This window comes from Carcharhinus amblyrhynchos, chromosome 8 (assembly GCF_965287045.1).
Source record: "Carcharhinus amblyrhynchos chromosome 8, sCarAmb.v2.hapA, whole genome shotgun sequence".
NCBI classification, from domain to species: Eukaryota; Metazoa; Chordata; class Chondrichthyes; order Carcharhiniformes; family Carcharhinidae; genus Carcharhinus; species Carcharhinus amblyrhynchos.
In genome coordinates, this window is record NC_137331.1 from 32,578,101 (window position 1) to 32,596,260 (window position 18,160).

The window sequence follows — 18,160 nt, forward strand, 5'->3', positions numbered from 1 at the left end:
TCTGAGGCACATTTTTACAAGAATAGAACAGCATATCTCCACGCACTTTGGGTACTTCTCAAACAATGATGAGTGTCCCTGAAATCATTTACCAAGCTGCATACAAAATAGATTTCAAAGTATATGCTAACGAGATCCGCGAGTTCTTTTATCTGCTTCACAATAACCTGACCAGAATTGCAGAATAGCCATCACTTGTCTTTAAGGTCAAGATCAGGCTGTGTCACCAGCTAAAACTATGGCAGAGAATGTTTCCTGTTCAACTTTGATGTACAAGGGAAAGGACTAGGCACCACCACACAAATCGTTGAGAGAAAGAGAACAGACTCCATTCTGGAAGGCGGAACTGCAGTCTCAGGTTACTCTCTGTCATCCTTACAGATCTTTCCAAGTTGCTTGTCCAACTGATATGCCAAAGGGATAAGACGCGTGACAAATTGAAGCGATAATATGGGAAGTGTGATAAGCAGGCTTTATTTAATGTGTTAGATCCTGTTAAGCAACTTTGATACAATGCACTTCTGCAATTCCGCCACTAATAGCATTGGCTTTGGCAGCAAAAGGCTTCCTGAACAAATTCGAACAATAATCTATCTCTTTTTAATGTGAATTCGACCAGAAGCAGCAATTTTCCAGCTGCTTCATTCTTAATCGTGGCCTCTGCCTTTTTGCACACACTCCATTAAAGGCTGAAAATTGATATGGACCCAAGGAGAAACAAAGAAAAACTGCAGAACAAGTATGATTTATACAGTTTGATTCAAGTTATTTTTGCCTAGAATAAAAAGATATCCAACCCCAAGGCATTGCCTTGGGCAGAACAGTACTTCACTGATCAATCCAATTGGTACAAGTTGCCTAGATGTGTATGAAAACTTGCTTCTTCTTACTTTTATCATTTTTCCAGACTAAATGTTGGCAAACTCATTTTTCTGCCCCCCCCCCCCGCCAGCCCCTTATTTATCATGAGGCATAGGCGCCGTTCCCACTAGTATTTGTTGTCCATCCCTAACTGCCCGGTTCACACAAATTGCCTGTGAACTGAGTGGTTAGCTAGGCCATGGATGGTTAAGTATGTCCAAGGCTGACAGATACAGATATTTAATCAGTAAGGGAATCAAGCGTTCATAGAAACCCTACAGTGCAGAAAGAGGGCATTTGGCCCATCAAGTCTGTACGAACACAGTCCAACCCAGGTCCTACTCCCATATTCACCCGCTAATCCCTCTAACCTGTGCACCTCAGGACACTAAGGAGCAATTTTAGCACGGCCAATCAACCTAACCCCACATCTTTGGACTGTGGGAGGAAACCCGGGCACCCGGAGGAAACCCACGCAGATACGAGGAGAATGTGCAAACTCCACACAGACAGTGACCCAAGCTGGGAATCAAACCCAGGTCTCTGGAGCTGTGAAGCAGCAAGTAGATTATGGGGATAAGGCAGGAAAGTGCAGTTGAGGATTTCCATTTCAGATTAGTCGTGAATGGCGGAGCAGACTCGATGGGCGGAATGGCCTACTTCTGCTCCTGGTTTTATTTCGGAGGGCAGTTAAGAGCTGACCATATTGCTTTGGAGTCACGTATAGGCCAGACCAGCTGAGGACAGCAGATTTCCTTCTTCAAAGGACATTACTGAGTGGAAAATCATGTCTCACAAATTTGATTGAGTTTTTTGAAGGGGTAACCAAGAAGATAGATGAGGGCAGTGCAGTTGATGTTCCTACATGGATTTTAGCAAGGCCTTTGATAAGGTACCATATGGTAGGTTGTTGCATAAAATTAAATCTCACAGGATCCAGGGTGAGGTATCTAAATGGATGCAAAATTGGCTTCTTGACAGAAGCCAGAGGATGGTTGTAGAGAGTTGTTTTCAAACTGGAGGCCTGTGACCAGCGGTGTGCCTCAGGGATCAGTGCTGGGTCCACTGTTATTTGTCATTTATATTAATGATTTGAATGAGATTATAGGAGGCATGGTTAGTAAGTTTGCAGATGACACTAAGATTAGTGGCATTGGGACAGTGAAGAAGGTTATCTCCGATTGCAACGGGATCTTGACCAATTGGGCCAATGGGTTGATGAATGGCAGATGGAGTTTAATTTCGACAAATGCGAGGTGATGCATTTTAGTAGATTAAACCAGGGCAGGACTGACTCAGTTAATGGTAGGGCATTGGCGAGAGTTACAGAACAAAGAGATCTAGGGGTACATATTCATGGCCCCTTGAAAGTAGAGTCACAAGTAGCCAGAGTAGTAAAGAAAGCATTTGGCATGCTTGGTTTCATCGGTCAGAACACTGAATACAGGAATTGGAATGCCTTGTTGAAGTTGTACAAGACATTGATAAGGCCACACTTGAAATACTATGTGCAGTTCTGGTCACCCTATTATAGAAAGGATATTATTAAATTAGAAAGAGTGCAGAAAGGATTTACTAGGATGCTACCGGGACTTGATGGTTTGAGTTATAAGGAGAGGTTAGATAGACTGGGACTTTTTTCTTTGAAGCGTAGGAGGCTGAGGGGTGATCTTATTGAGATCTATAAAAAAATGAAGGGCACAGATCAGCGAGAGAGTCAATATCTTTTCCCAAAGGTAGGGGAGTCTAAAGCTAGAGGGCATAGGTTTAAGATGAGAGGGAAGAGATACAGAAGTGTCCAGAGGGGCAATGTTTTCACACAGAGGGTGGTTGAGTGTCTGGAACAAGCTGCCAGAGGCAGTAGTAGAAGCAGGTACAATTTTGTCTTTTAAAAAGCATTTAGATCGTTACATGGGTAAGATGTGCATAGAGGGAAATGGGCCAAATGCAGGCAATTGGGATTAGTTTAGGGGTTTAAATACAAAGGGCAGCATGGACAAGTTGGGCTGAAGGGCCTGTTTCCATGCTGTAAACCTCAGTGACCCTGTGACTCTAGTGAACCAGATGAGTTTTTGCACCCAGATGGTCACAATTACTGAGGCGAGTTTTCAATTCCAGGGGTGAGATTCTCCGGCCTTCCTGCTGCAGGAGATAGTGCATTGATTACTAGCTGCAGGATTCTCCGCTCCTGCTGCTGTCAATGGGAATTCCTATTGAATTCACCCCACGCTGGCAGGAAACCTGTGAGAGCGGGAGCGCAGTGTGGGTAGGAGCGGAGAATCCCACCGCCATGAGCGGCCAGAGAATTCCATCCCAGATGTTAGTATTTTTACAGTAACTTCATTGCAGTGTTAATGTAAGCCTACTTGTGACACTAATAACTAAACTTTAATTTGTGAAATTCAAATTCCACTAGCGGCTGTAGTGGAATTTAAGGGCATGGACATTAGCCTGGGTCTCTGGATTACTGATCCTCTGTTTAGCAGTTACCACTACTCCAATGTATATGCCTATATCTGTTTGATATGGCTTGAAAGACACTTATTCTTATATCTGTACATAAGAAATATCAACTCTTGGGATCTGTCAGTGCTAGCTTTTTAATGTGGCACATAATCCAATGGGGAAAAGGAGTGACATTTTGTAAAGATCATTCCTTGCAAATTACATGGATGCTCCATTCAGATCATGTCTTATTGGTAGAATTCGCTGAGAAATTAAGCACCACTGGGATTTATTGTTCATATTTTGGTTAATTAAATCAAAATTAAACAATAGAATGAAATAACAAATGGCATCATGTGAAGCTACCTTCACATAAGCTTGTATTTTAACTGTCTTCCCGTTCTGTAATGAGTAGTTTGCAAACAATGTTTTCAGGTTCCAACCCAGCCAGGACCATCGAACCCTACTTAAAGCTTTCTCTTCATTTGTTTTTTTGGTGAGATGTTAATCCGAGGTCATGTCTGCCCTCTCAGGTAGATGTGAAAAAAAATCGCACATCACTATTCCCAAGAAGAATGGGGCAGCAAGGTGACACAGTGGTTTGTACTGCTGCCCCCAGTGCCAGGGACCCGGGTTAGATTCCCGGCTTTGGGTGACTGTCGGTGCAGAGTCTGCACGTTCTCCCCGAGTCTGCGTGGGTTTCCTCAGGGTGCTCTGGTTTCGTCCCTCAATCCAAAAGACGAGCTGCTTAGGTGCATTGGCCATGCTAAATTGCCCCTTAATGTCCTGAGATGTGTTGCTTTGGAGGGATTAGCAGCGTTAATACGTTGGATTATAGGGATAGAGTTTGGGATGCTCCATTGGAGAGTCAATACAGACTCCATAGGTCGAGTGGCCTGCTTCTGCACTATCGAGATTCCACACGTCAGAACAATTCACCTTGAGAAAAGAATCACAGGATAATAGTCAATATTAAGAACCTGGTGGGAAGAATGTGAGAATAATTTTTAAGGTTTGTACAATAATATGGGAGATAACAAATTAACTGCCCACATTTTGCAATTAACTTGGCCAAAAGGGGAAAAAGTGCATTTCATTCTTGTTTCTTTAGGGGCTGTCACAGTAGCACAGTGGTTAGCACGGCTGTCTCACAGCGCCAGGGACTCAGGTTCGATTCCCAGATTGGGTCACTGTCTGAGTGGAGGTTGCACGTTCTGCATGGGTTTCCTCTGGGTGCTCCGGTTTCCTCCCACAGTCCAAAGATGTGCGGGTTAGGTTGATTAGCCATGCCAAATTGTCCCTTAGTGTCGTGGGAATGTAACATAAATACTTGGGGTTACAGGGATAGGGCCTGGGTGGGATTGTGGTTGCTGCAGGCTTGATAGGCTGAATGGCCTTGTTATGCACTATGGGGATTTCATGATTCAGCTTTCCTGTCATTGTTCCATTTATTTTATCCCACTTGCTATCATTTCCATTGTTTCATTATAGTTGGCTTTACAATATTGCAGAAGCCTCACATCACCGTCAGAGATCAATGGAATATTGGATAAGGACACTGTCTTTTGATCCCTGGTGTTTGGAATCAAATCTAGTAGAAGGAAATGGAATTAAACACTCCCCCCCCCACCCCCGCACCCAATTGCACGCTCGAGTCCAAGGAATGAAAGCTGCACTGATCTGAAGGTGTCCGACCCTGGAAAAGCTAGTTACCAGTTGGAGACGCCCGCCCCCGTTGTGTCACTGAGCTCAGACTGGCAGCCACCAACCTTTAGCTGAGTGCTTAATGATGAGTCTCCTTGACTGTCGCTGGAGAACTTTTCCAAAGTGACAACAGTGCACTTTCAAGTTCGGGACGCAAGATGAAGCAGTTAGGCAAGTCTCAGAGGATCAGTCTGTTCTCCAACAGAAAAAAACATAAAACAAAAAGGAGCAGAGCAGGAGCAAAGCCAACATTTCAGCCGAGATGACCCTTCAAAGAAAGGTACGACACAGGAACAGGCCCTTCGGCCCTCCAGGCTAGCAGCTTTCATGATGCCTGCCTCAAATAAAACCATAGACACTGAGGGAGTTCGTATCCTTCCATTCCCATCCTATTCATGTATTAATTTTGTTGCCCCTTAAATGCCAATATCGTACCTGCTCCCACCACCTCCCCAGGCAGCGCGTTCCAGACATTCACCACCCTTTGTGTGAAAAAAGGGTCATCTAGACTCGAAACGTTGGCTCTACCCCTTCTCCACAGATGCTGCCAAATCTGCCAAAATTTTTGCCGCATTTTTCTATTTTTGTTTCAGATTCCAGCATCTGCAGTATTTAGTGTTTATCTTAAGGAGCAGATTTACTTGTGGCCAGATATTCTGAGCGTGCGGTATTTGTAAACCTTCCACTTTTGAGTGGCGGAGCAGTGGATGTTGAAGAGTCCAAAAGCCGTGGAACATTGTAATGATTGGCTTCTCTTGTATTGTCTCACGCTGATCTAGCCTTGAATTCAATTCCAGTGAAGTGTGTTCTCGGCTTGTAGTTTGAAGTGACACTTGACACAATTTTATTCGGGGTGCATATCAGCTATGTTCAAGCGATTGGAATAAATCAGGTTTAACTTAAATACATTTTGCAATTAACTTGGGCAAAAGAGAGGAAAAAATGCATCTTCAGCTTTTCTGTCACTGTTCCATGTACTTTATACCACTTGCTGTTATTTACACTTAATCATAAAATGACAGCGAGAGCAATGCGCCGATGTGCCTTTGACAGTCTATTATGTCTTGTCTGTAGATGATGATCCAGTCTCCTGACAGTAGTTGTTCTCCAACAATGCATTCACCAATTCTTGTCAAAATACTGTCCTTCAGGTGAAAGATTAGCATCATTAATTATAACCAGCAAGCAGATAAAAAGTAAACTCATCCTTTAAAATGACACCGTGAGTTGGAGTTCTCTGACTGAAGCAACTTGCATAACTTGGGAGTCATTGACAATATTAATAGGCAGATGCTTGATGCATGCATAGGCTGTTCTTCAGCATTCTGTTTTAATGGGATAACTGTGCAGGTCAAAGTGACCAGCAAACTACCTTGACAAATACCTGCCCCAAAACATGTGAAGATGGACACTCTCGTTCCCATATCATGAACAATGATTTAATCCATCAGTTTAGTCAAGTATCGTCATAAGTAGGCTTATATTAACACTGCAATGAAGTTACTGTGAAAATCACCTAGTCGCCACACTCCAGTGCCTGTTTGGGTACACTTGAAGGACAATTTAGCATGGCCAATGCACCGAACCAGCACACCTTTTGAACTGTGGGGAGAAAACCGGAGCACCCAGAGGAAACCCACACGCTCACGGGGAGAACATGCAGACTCCGCACAAATGGTGACCCAAGCCGGGAATCGAACGCAGGCCCCTGGCGCTGTGAGGCAGCAGTGCTAAGCACTGTGCCACCCAACTGCCCAAGTGTGACCTGCCCATGATAGAGATGGAAGTCTTGCAGGCAGCCATTTGGATTGTGAGCAAGACAACAGCTCCCACCCTCCACCATCTCTCCACCCCCACCCACCCAACCATCTCTCCACAACCACCCAATGAACTCCTCACAACACCACCCCCCACCACCCAACTTGTTAGCCAGAGGGGAATGGGGGATAAAATACAGCCCATAAAATCACAGGATGGTTATAACCTAGAAGGAAGCTGTTCAGCCCATCAGATCCATACCAGCTCTCTCCAGGAGCAAGTGCTGGAAAATCTCAGCAGCCCTGACAGCATCTGTGGAGAGAGATTAGAGCCAAAGTTTTGAGTCTGGATGATCCAGACAACTGGAGGAAGCTGGATGCTTTAGATCTTCCATTAAAACACTTTACTAAAGTTTACTTATTAGTGTCACAGGTAGGCTTACATTAACTCTGCAATGAAGTTACTGTGAAAATCCCTTAGCCACCACACTCCAGCGCCTGTTCGGGAGAATTTAGCACGGCCACTGCACCTCACCAGCACGTCTTTCGGACTGTGGGAGGAAACACATGCAGACACTGGGAGAAAGCTCCACACAGACAATCAGCCAAGCCAGGAATTGAACCCAGATCCCTGGTGCTGTGATGCAGCAGTGCTAACCACTGTGCCACCATGCCACCCGGTATTGTGTACCGTGCTTTGAAAACTATAGACTTTTTAAACTTAGAATCAGGTCCAGAATTCTGCATTTCCGTGGATGCTGTAGAAGTTCCATTCCTTGGGAACTAGCGAGGTTGTATTCCAATTAACATATATTGAATGACGGGACTAAGAATATTTGTATGTGCTTGTAAGCTTTCTGACCAAGGGATGGATGAACCAGACTCTCAACGTTGGCTGTCCTCAGATGCTGTCAGAGCTGCTGCGATTTTCCAGCATTTTCTGTTTTTGTTTCAAATTCCAACATCTGCAGTAATTTCTTTTTTCATTCACTTGTGGGACATAGATGTCGCTGAGTGGCCAGCATTTATTGCCCATCCCTGAGAGCAGTTGAGAGTCAACCACATTGCTGTGGCTCTGGAGCCACATGTAGGCCAGACCAGGTAAAGACAGCAGATTTCCTTCCCTAAAGGACATTAGTGAAAAGAATGGGGAGTTTGCACATTCTCCCCGTGTCTGCATGGGTTTCCTCCGGGTACTCCGGTTTCCTCCCACAGTCCAAAGATGTGCGGGTTAGGTGGATTGGCCATGCTAAAATTGCCCCTTAGTGTCCTGAGATGTGTAGGTTAGAGGGTTTGTGGATAAATGTGTAGAGATATGGGGGTAGGGCCTAGGTGGGATTGTGGTCGATGCAGACTCGATTGGCCAAATGGCCTCTTTCTGCACTGCAGGGATTCCACGAATGCTGAAGAATTTGCTTTTCTCTACAGGAGCACCTGAGCTAGTCCCACTCTCTTGCCCTTTCCCTACTGCCTTGTGTTATTTATCCCCTTCTGGGTATTTATCCAATTCCCCTCTTGAAAGCAGGGATCAAACCTTCCTCCACCACATTTACAGCCAGAGCGTTTCAGGTTATAACTGCTCGCTGAGTGAGGGAATATTCGGACAGAGGAGGAGAGGTGGGAAAGGTTCAGGGAGGACACTTCAGAGTTTGGGGTGAGACAGCTAATGGCTCCCGACGATGGTGGGATTAAAATTAGGGATGTGCAAGAGGTTGAAAAATATTGGAAGGGGTGGGGGTGGGGGGTGGTGTGAGGACATGAAGGGGTTTGAAAACAAGGATGTGAATTTTAAAATTAAAGCGTAGCTTAATCAGGAGCGCGAGGGTGATGAGGAGGAGAAGCGAGGATGAGCTTACGTTCATGGAAGGAGTAAAATGAAAAACTGCTCATTGGAAATAGTTAAATCTACACTAACGGTGGGATAGCTGTGGCTTCCAGCAACAGATGAGTTAAGGCAGGGGTTGTCCCAGAGGGAAAGATAGGTGGATTTTAGTCGTATGTGCTTGGATGATCATCTCAGCATCAAATAGATATCGAGGTTGTGTCAAGCTCTGATTCAACCTGGTTACCAAGGAGAGAGGTGGAGATGATGGCATGTTTGTGGGGTGGCTCTATGCAAAAGTGCCAAGAAGTATTATTGTTTTGAAAGGTTCTGAGGGAAGGAGATAGTGTTGACACTGCTCTGGTATGCTGCTATGGTTTATTGCCAGGTTTCTTTGTAGTCTTGAGAATCAATGGGGGCGATTCTCCTCACCCGCTAGGGTGCAGCGGGCGGGAAGACTCGAGCGGAGGCCAGGTAATGGGCTAACTGTTGGGCATCATAGCCTCCGGGTGCCTCCGGCCACCAGATTTCCGGCGCTGACAGCTCTACACCTGAAGTTGGCCCGGAGCTGCACAAATGATTTAAGTGATGATTTCAATATCATTAGCAAGCCCAGGACTGACGTTTTGGAGCCCACTGATGTTTCTACCCACTCCCCACCCCCAGCGCCCCCTCCCCTGCAAACACCAGGACTGTTTCACAATAGTTTCTTAACAATAGTTCCCCATTTGCAGGGGGCTGGCAGTCTGACCCTGCTGGAGCGAAGGGAGGCCATGCAGGCCCACCAGGAGGTCGGGGGTGGGGGATGGGGAGTGCCTCATGATGATTCCTCATTTCCTGATGATTACGTCACTTGAAAATTGGGAATGTTGTTAATTCAGTGCAGAAACCTCTAGGCCACAAGATGTAGGAGCAGAAGTAGGCCATCGAGTCTGCTTCGCCAGTTAGTGAGACCATGACTGATCTATCTGATGTGATAATCCTCAACTCCACTTTCCCACTTTTTCCTCTTGACTCTCCTTCTGGTTAAAAATCTGTCTATCTCAGCCTTGAACATATCTAATGCCCCACCCTCTAACCCTCCGGAGGAAAGAATTCCACAGATTCACGACACTCTGAGAGAAGAAACTTCTCATCTCTTTCTAAATTGGGCAACCCCATACTCTGAGATTATGACCTCAGGTCCTAGGTTCTCCCATAAGGGGAAACAACTGCTCAGCATCCACCCTGTCAAGCCCCCTGAGAATCCTATATATCTCAATAAGGTCATAAGGTTATAACTGCTCGCTGAGTGAGGGGATATTCGGACAGAGGAGGAGAGGTGGGAAAGGTTCAGGGAGGACACTTCAGAGTTTGGGGTGAGACAGCTAATGGCTCCCGACGATGGTGGGATTAAAATTAGGGATGTGCAAGAGATTGCAAAAGATTGGAAGGGGTGGGGGTGGGGGTGGGGGGTGGTGTGAGGACATGAAGGGGTTTGAAAATAAGGATGTGAATTTTAAAATTAAAGCGTAGCTTAATCAGGAGCGCGAGGGTGATGAGGAGGAGAAGCGAGGATTAGGTTATGTTCATGGAAGGAGAAAAATGAAAAACTGCTCATTGGAAATAGTTAAATCTACACTAACGGTGGGATAGCTGTGGCTTCCAGCAACAGATGAGTTAAGGCAGGGGTTGTCCCAGAGGGAGAGATAGGTGGATTTTAGTCGTATGTGCTTGGATGATCATCTCAGCATCAAATAGATGTCGAGGTTGTATCAAGCTCTGATTCAACCTGGTTACCAAGGAGAGAGGTGGAGATGATGGCATGTTTGTGGGGTGGCTCTATGCAAAAGTGCCAAGAAGTATTATTGTTTTGAAAGATTCTGAGGGAAGGAGATAGTGTTGACACTGCTCTGGTATGCTGCTATGGTTTATTGCCAGGTTTCTTTGTAGTCTTGAGAATCAATGGGGGCGATTCTCCTCACCCGCTGATTCTCCTCACCCTTTTTTGCTAAACGCCAATGAGTACAGGCCCAACCTACTTAACTTCTCCATTCAGAAAATTCATCCATACCTGGAACCTAGTGAACCTTTTCTGGTCTGCCTCCAATGCCAGTATATCTTTCCTTAAATAAAGGGACCATGCTCCTGAAGATCCAGGCCCAAGCGTGCAGCCTTGCCAAATAGACCCTTGATGAACTTCTCCACGTCTCTAACTCTCCTGGACACTTCTGAAGACCAACTCCTTTGTTTAATCTTCCTGTTATAATTTTTTGATTTATTTATCATTGCCACGTGTATTAGTATACAGTGAAAAGTATTGTTTCTTGAGCACTATACAGACAAAGCATAGCATACATAGGGAAGGAAAGGAGAGAGTACAGAATGTAGTGTTACAGTCATAGCTAGGGTGTAGAAAAAGATCAATTTAATGCAAGATAGATCCATCCAAAAGTCTGATATCAGCAGGAAAGAAGCTGGTCTTGAATCGGTTGGTACGTGACCTCAGACTTTTGTATCTTTTTCCCGACGGAAGAAAGTGGAAGTAAGTATGTCCCGTATGCGCGGGATCCTTGATTATGCTGGCTTCTTTTCCAAGGCAGCAGGAAGTGTAGACAGCTTCAATAGATGGGAGGTTGGTTTGCGTGATGGACTGTGCTTAATTCATGACCCTTTGTAGTTTCTTGTGCTCTTGTGCAGAGCAGGAGTTATACCAAGATGTGATATAACCAGAAAGAATATCTCCTGGTGTGCCAAATTTTGTTGAGGATAATATTTTGTACCTTGGGAAAATTAACAATATTAAAGGTGTTATAAAAATGCAAGTTATTGTTGTTACGGTCCAGCTTAAATAGAAAAGTTCAGTGAGGTAAATTTTGACTGGGTGCAACAGTATAGAAAGTGTGACTGCGAATAGAAGCTTGCTTTTGCGTCTCTCCTAATTTCTATTCCCACTGAGTTATTGGCTGCTGTCAGATTGTTGGACAAGGTCAAAGTTTATCCAAGTTGGTCAGATAGTGTTAAAAGCCTTGCATCATCTCTGGGTTTGGGATAATCCTCGTAAACTGCTTGACCTACACACATGCAGGTTGTGACGGCGTTGCGTAACCTTAATTGTCTTTCTGAATTAAGCAGGCATTATTAAGAGTCAAGCTTTTCTGGCTTTTAAACCTCACATCCTGTTGAATTTGGATTTTGTTTTCTGGGTGAGCATCAGCGATTAATTACTCTGTACGTAGACAGTGATAAGGTTTACAAAGTGGATTTAGGTTAGTGCGTTAAGCAGTGACATTTCCCATGATAAAAGTGGAAAATGTAATGTTCAGGAACAAGAGGGAGCAGTTGGGTGCCAGCATCCCAGTATTTACATCAGGTTTCACAGCTGCCAATGTCCTCCCCCAGCAAAGTACCAGAATTCCTGGCAGGCCATTGAAATTCCTTGAGGAAGCTGGGTAGAAACACATCATGTGGAGATGCCGGCATTGGACTGGGATAAGCACGATAAGAAGTCTCACAACACCAGGTTAAAGTCCAACAGGTTTATTTGTAGCAAATGCCACTAGCTTTCAGAACTGGCTCCAACAACTGATGGTGTTTGCTACAAATAAACCTATTGGACTTTAACCTGGTGTTGTGAGACTTCTTACTGTAGAAACACATTCCCAAAGAACCATAGAATCCTTAAGGAGCAGATGGAGGCCATTTGGCCCATCCAGTCTGCACCAACTCTCTGAAAGAACATCTTATCCAACCTCTTGCTGCCCTGCCCTACCCTATCTCCATAACCCCAAGCCTTTAGCCTGGCTAACCTGCTCATCTTTGAACACTAAGGGGCAATTTACCATGGCCAATCCACCTAACTTACACATCTTTGGACCCTAAGGGGCAATTTACCATGGCCAATGCACCCTAATCTACACATTTTTGGATACTAAGGAGCTCTTTAGCATGGTCAATCCACCCAACCTACGCATCTTTGGGCACTAAGGAGCAATTCAGCATCACCGATCCACCTAACCCCACACATCTTTGGACACCAAGGGGCAACTTACCATGGCCAATCCACCCTAACCTACACATATTTGGACACTAAAGAGCAATATACCACGGCCAGTCTGCCTAAGCTACACACCTTTGGGCACTAGGGGTCAATTTAGCATGGCCAATCTAACCTAACCTGCACATGTTTGGTTACTGAGGAGCAATTTAGCATAGCCAATTCAACCTAACGTACACACGTTTGGACACTAAGGGGCAATTTAGCATGGGCAATCCACCCTAACCTATACGTCCTTGGACACTAAGGGGCAATTTAGCTAATCCAGCTAACCTGCAAATCTTTGGACTATGAGAGGAAATCAGAGCACCCAGAGGAAACACATACAGACATAAGGAGAATGTGCAAACTCCACACAAACAGTGACCCAAGGCTGGGATTGAACCCGGGTCTCTGGCGCTGTGAGGCATCAGCGCTAACCACTGTGTCGCCCATTCTATGGATCTCCAGCGGCCCTTGCTATACTGAAAAACCAGTTTTCCTTTGGTGGAGGGGGCAAGGATTCCACCTTCCTTCCCCTCTCCCTCCTCCATTCCAAACACCCACCAAGAACCAGGAAGAGTTCCATTCAGGAATCTAAGAAATCCTCATCTCAATATTTTAATTTGCAACCAAAGCAGAATACTCACCACTCTAGGTCACTTCCCCGGTTTGGATACCCTGCGGACCCCCCAGCATCCTCCACATCACACCACACTCCACCTCAGCCATCCCCAGATACAGGGGTCGCATATGGAGGCTACTCATACCACTTATGTGTGGCTACCATTAGGGAGCCCGTGAACCACTCCCACCAGAACTTCCTTCCTCTGCTTTTCTTATCTCCACCCAAATTAATTCTAAATCTTGACCTTCCGAACTGAAGTTAATTTTTACTGCTGTATTGATCTCAACCTTTATTAACAGAACTGTACTTCGTCCTATATAAATGAAAGACATTGTTTAATCTCCTATAAATTCCACAGTAATGTTGGTATCGAGAGTGTGTTTTTTATTCGTCCCTGGGATTTTAGCCTCATTGGCAATGCCAGCATTTTATGTCCAACCCTGATAGTCCTTGGGAAGATGGTTGGCGAGTGGCCTTCTCGAACCACTGGGCTCAGCCATCATTGAGGATGGAGATGTTCATGGAGTCTTTGCCTCCACTTAGTTCTGTAACTGCCCACCATCCCTCACACCAGTTGGCAGCTTTCGTAGAATCATGGAATCCTACAGTGCAGAAGGAGTACATTCGACCCATCGAGTCTGCACCAACCACAATCCCACCCAGGCCCTATCCCCATAATCCCATGCATTTACCCTAGCTAGTCCCCTATCACTAAGGGGCAATTTACCATGGCCAATCCATCTAACTTGCATATCTTTGTGGGAGGAAACTGGAGCACCTGAAGGAAACCCCTGCAGATATGGAGAGAACTCCACACAAGCCAGGAATTGAACCAGGTCCCTAGCATTGTGAGACAGCAGTGCTAACCACTGTGCTGCCCCACTGGTTCTGGGATCAGTTGGCATTCCATTATTATTAGTGTGTGCAGTAATCACCAAGCCAAGCAAAAGCTTCCACAGTGGCTAAACAGAGCTCTGTGAGCCCTCTGCTGAGTTTTCTCAGAGGGCAGCCTTCAGTGATGTGAGTCATCAATTGGGGTGCACCATGGCTGCAGTCCGAGTTCCCTGCAAGGCCCCATTTGGGCTGATTTGCTGCGAAAGGTTTTGGCCAGTGCGAAAATGATGGAGGAATGCCCAGTGTGGCAGACTGAAGCCAGGAAGTGGTTGTAATTATGCCTTGTTCATTCCATTCCTGCTGCCACAGAACCCCTGCTGTCATTCCTTGGCACAATGGTAATGGCCATCCAGGCTGGTGTGATGGGAGGTGAGCGCAGGCTTGGGTTGGTGTGAACCTACTCCAGGAGCTGCCTTGTTGCAATCTCGCTCCTTATGTGAGAGGTGGGATATTGCTCAGAACTTGGAGTAAGGGCAGTTGAGTTGTTCGGAGAATATCTGAGATCCTACCAATAACATAATAATAGGTTCATCTGGCACAGGTAAGAGGAGTTCAGATAGGTTTTTCCCTCTTGTGTGCATCCTCTTACTACCTTTTGCAGTCTGGCAGGCAAGTCCTTCAGGATTCAGCCAGCTCAGTCGGACCAATGTTACCTGACGGACATTGAAGTCCCCAGTTAAGAGCACATTCTGTACCCTTGCTACCCTCACTGTTTCTTCCAAGTGGTGTTCAGTATGGAACATTCTGATTCACCAAAGAAAGGACAGGAGATGGTAATTAGATGGAGGTTCCCTTGTTAGTTCTGATGTCATGAGACTTTATGGAATCCAACTCCAATGTTGAGGACTCCCAAGGGCAACTCTATCCTGGCTGCTTACCAGTGTCACCACCTCTGGATGCTCTGTCCTGCTGGTAGGACAGGATATACCAAGGGACGGTGACAGAGGGGACTGGGATACTGGCTGTAAAATATGATTGGGTGACCAAGATTAGTCTGTTGGACCGCTCTCCCTGTTTTGGCACATGCCCCCAAATATTAGTGGGCAGTCCTTTGCAGGGTCCTCAAGGCTGGACGTGTTTTATCATTCCTTGAACCCAGTTCAATGCTGGTTGTCTGGACAGCTTTAATTCTTTTCAGCTTTTCTAAAGTGGTGTGGGTACTGCTGAGGCCATTTCAAAGGACAGTAAAGAGTGCCGTGGGCCTGGAGTCACATGTAGAGCAGACCAGCTAAAGACAGCAGATTTTTCTTCCCTGGAAGAACATTAGTGATCCATTGGGTTTTTAATGACAATCCAGAGGTGTTATGATCACCATTACTGATCATTGCAGTGTCATTTCATTAACTTAACTAAAATTCCCAAGCTGTCATTGTGGGATTTGAAGCCAAGGGGGCGATTCTCCCAAAAGTGCTGAATTGGCTGGAGGACTGTTCTAACTCCCGGCTGTTTTGTCAGTTCAGTTTCTCACCCGAATCTCCGCACTCTGTGCACTACAGAGGTCCCAGTCAGGAATCTCATTAAAAACCTAATGGGGGAAGGCCTATTCACACCAGAATCTGACAGTTCTGGAGCTCTACCCATGCGCAGTGTCCCCAAGCTGTCAAATTCCCGTTTGCTGGCCAGCCCAGGTCCCCCGCAGCCCTGCCCCTCTAGCAGCCCCCACGGCCCAATTGTGGTCTCCACAATGATTCCCAGGCCAGTCCTGACATCCCCGCCCAGTCCCGGAGCACCCCAATGCCCAACCCAACCCAACCGCCCCCCCCAGCAATGGTGATTCCCCCACCCCCCTCAGTCTGGCAGATCCCCCTCTCTTATGCCCCCGGGATCAGAACCCCCTTGAGGCAAGCCCCCCTCCGCACCCCCTGCAGACCAACACCCCCCCCCCCCCCCCCCCCAGTCCCAGTCCACCCCAGTCATAGCCCTCCCTCCATCCCAAACTGATCCCAATGCAGAATGGCAGTAGGACCCCCCACCCCTACTGCTTGCCCCTAGGCCCTGCCCACAATAGGCTCTGCTCCCTTGGCACTGCCTGATACCTGATGGGCTGAGCCAAGGTGCCCCCTGGGCATGGGCACTTTCCCTTTTGGGCACTGCCAGGGTGCCTAGGAAAGAAGCTGTTCTTGAGTCGGTTGGTACGTGACCTCAGACTTTTGTATCTTTTTCCTGATGGAAGAAGGTGGAAGGGAGAATGTCCGGGGTGCGTGGGGCCCTTGATTATGCTGGCTGCTTTGCCAAGGCAGCGGGGACTGGAGCTAGAGTCAATGGTTGGGGGGCTGGTTTGCGTAATGTACTGGGCTTCGTTCACAACCCTTTGTAATTTATTATGGTCTTGGTCAGAGCTGGAGCCATACCCAGCTATGATAAAAAATGACTGTCCTCACAGTTTTTCTGCCTCACAACACGGGTGAAATTAGGATTGGAAATGAGTGGTGAGCCTCGATAGCCACACTCTCTAATGCCATCTATTGTTGCCTCTGTGCACATTTCCTGTATTGCGGCCCTTTCAAGCATATTGAACGCATCCTGTAATCAGTTAAGCTTCTTTTGTGTTGGAACTGCTGTGGCAACAGAGCAGTTATTCTCAACATCATTAAGAGCTGGCTACATTAATGATTACAAAGTTTGGTACATTCATTCATGGCAGGACAAAATGACGCCCAGGACTTGCATCACCACTTTCCCACACAGAATGCTTTCTCTTTGTTCTGTTGATTACGGATGTTTTTCTTTTGTTGTTTTTGAATTTGTCCCTGTGTCTCTCAGGGCTGGCAAATGAATCGGGGATGTGAGCAGGCACCTCCTGTCACAAGGCTGCAGAGAGATCAAGAACTTATTTGATCTGCACCACTCTCGGTAATTCCACCTTGTAGCCTGCCTCACATTTTTTCAAATCAAAAAGAGACAAATGCACATCTCAAATCATGAAAGATGCACTTGGAAGGACTAATAGATGCTAATTAGGCTTTTGAATGGGCCTACCTTATTATTAAGTTGATCTTTCTCTACACCCCAGCTATGGCTGTAACAGTACATTCTGCACTGTCCCCTTCCCTTCTCTATGAACGGTATGCTTCATCTGTACAGCGCACAAGAAACAATACTTTTCACTGTATACTAATACATCTGACAATAATAAATCAAATCAAATCAAAATTAACATTTGTGGAACTATCACAAGCCCAGAATCAAGGAGATGGGCGTGTAGTCATGGGCATTATTGAATAAAGCTCATTGCTAAATTTGCGGGGAACTGTAAGCCCTCCTGAATAATTAGTTTAGCAAGCTGAACATTTTCCACTCATGATCATTTTAATAATCCAGCATGGTCCATATGGAGCACTTGGCCCCATAGTTAGCAGTCAGTAAAGAACGCTATATATAATTTTGGTTCCCAATGATATTTGCAATGTTAACCTTTCAGGAATACAATTAATTATATTTTACAGTGATGTAATTATCTTCAAAGCAAGCTGTTAAAAAAGGCAAACAAACATTGATTTAATGAACAGGCTTTGTTGTTAGTTACTTGCTTGAATTCTGTACTCTGCGCATTCAGCTCCTTCAGTGTTAATTAAGACGTGAGCCGTAATGAAAAGAATTTCATTGCTGCCATGCTAGAAGGGTGATGAAGAAAAAGTGTATTGTACTCCAAGTTCTGCCCAGAGAATTCGCCTCAACATCTGCAGCCAATTTACGTGACTAAGAGCCCTAAATCACGAGTGAAGCAGTGCCGTGCGAAGAATGGTCACTATGGCTGTTGCCAAGACAACTTATCCCTGGACTTAGTGCTCAGATGGAAGAACCTGCGACTTGTGTATTAAAGTAATGAACTGGGCCCAGTACCCCCAATGCTCTCGATTTTCTTAAAAATCATTAATTGCTTTGGGAATGATCATTGATTGAGGGCAATTCTGTCTGAATCCTAGGTCCAGCTCTTTTGTAAAGAATGTTTTGGGTTATCACAGTATAGCAGATTAGGCATGTTAATGTGTGAATACAGGTTTATTGAAGAACCACTAGTTTCCCAGTGTACG

The 18,160-nt window shown here is 45.7% G+C and overlaps 1 long non-coding RNA gene across 1 annotated transcript; it reads right to left on the reverse strand.

Annotated features, from left to right (window-relative positions):
• Positions 1-493: 493 nt before the first annotated feature.
• Positions 494-17,855, reverse strand: LOC145346504 (uncharacterized). Its single transcript, XR_013887704.1, has 3 exons — positions 17,653-17,855; positions 10,643-11,351; positions 494-6,155 (listed from the first exon to the last, which is right to left on the reverse strand). It is a non-coding gene; the product is annotated as an uncharacterized LOC145346504 (long non-coding RNA).
• Between the last annotated feature and the right edge of the window lie 305 nt (positions 17,856-18,160).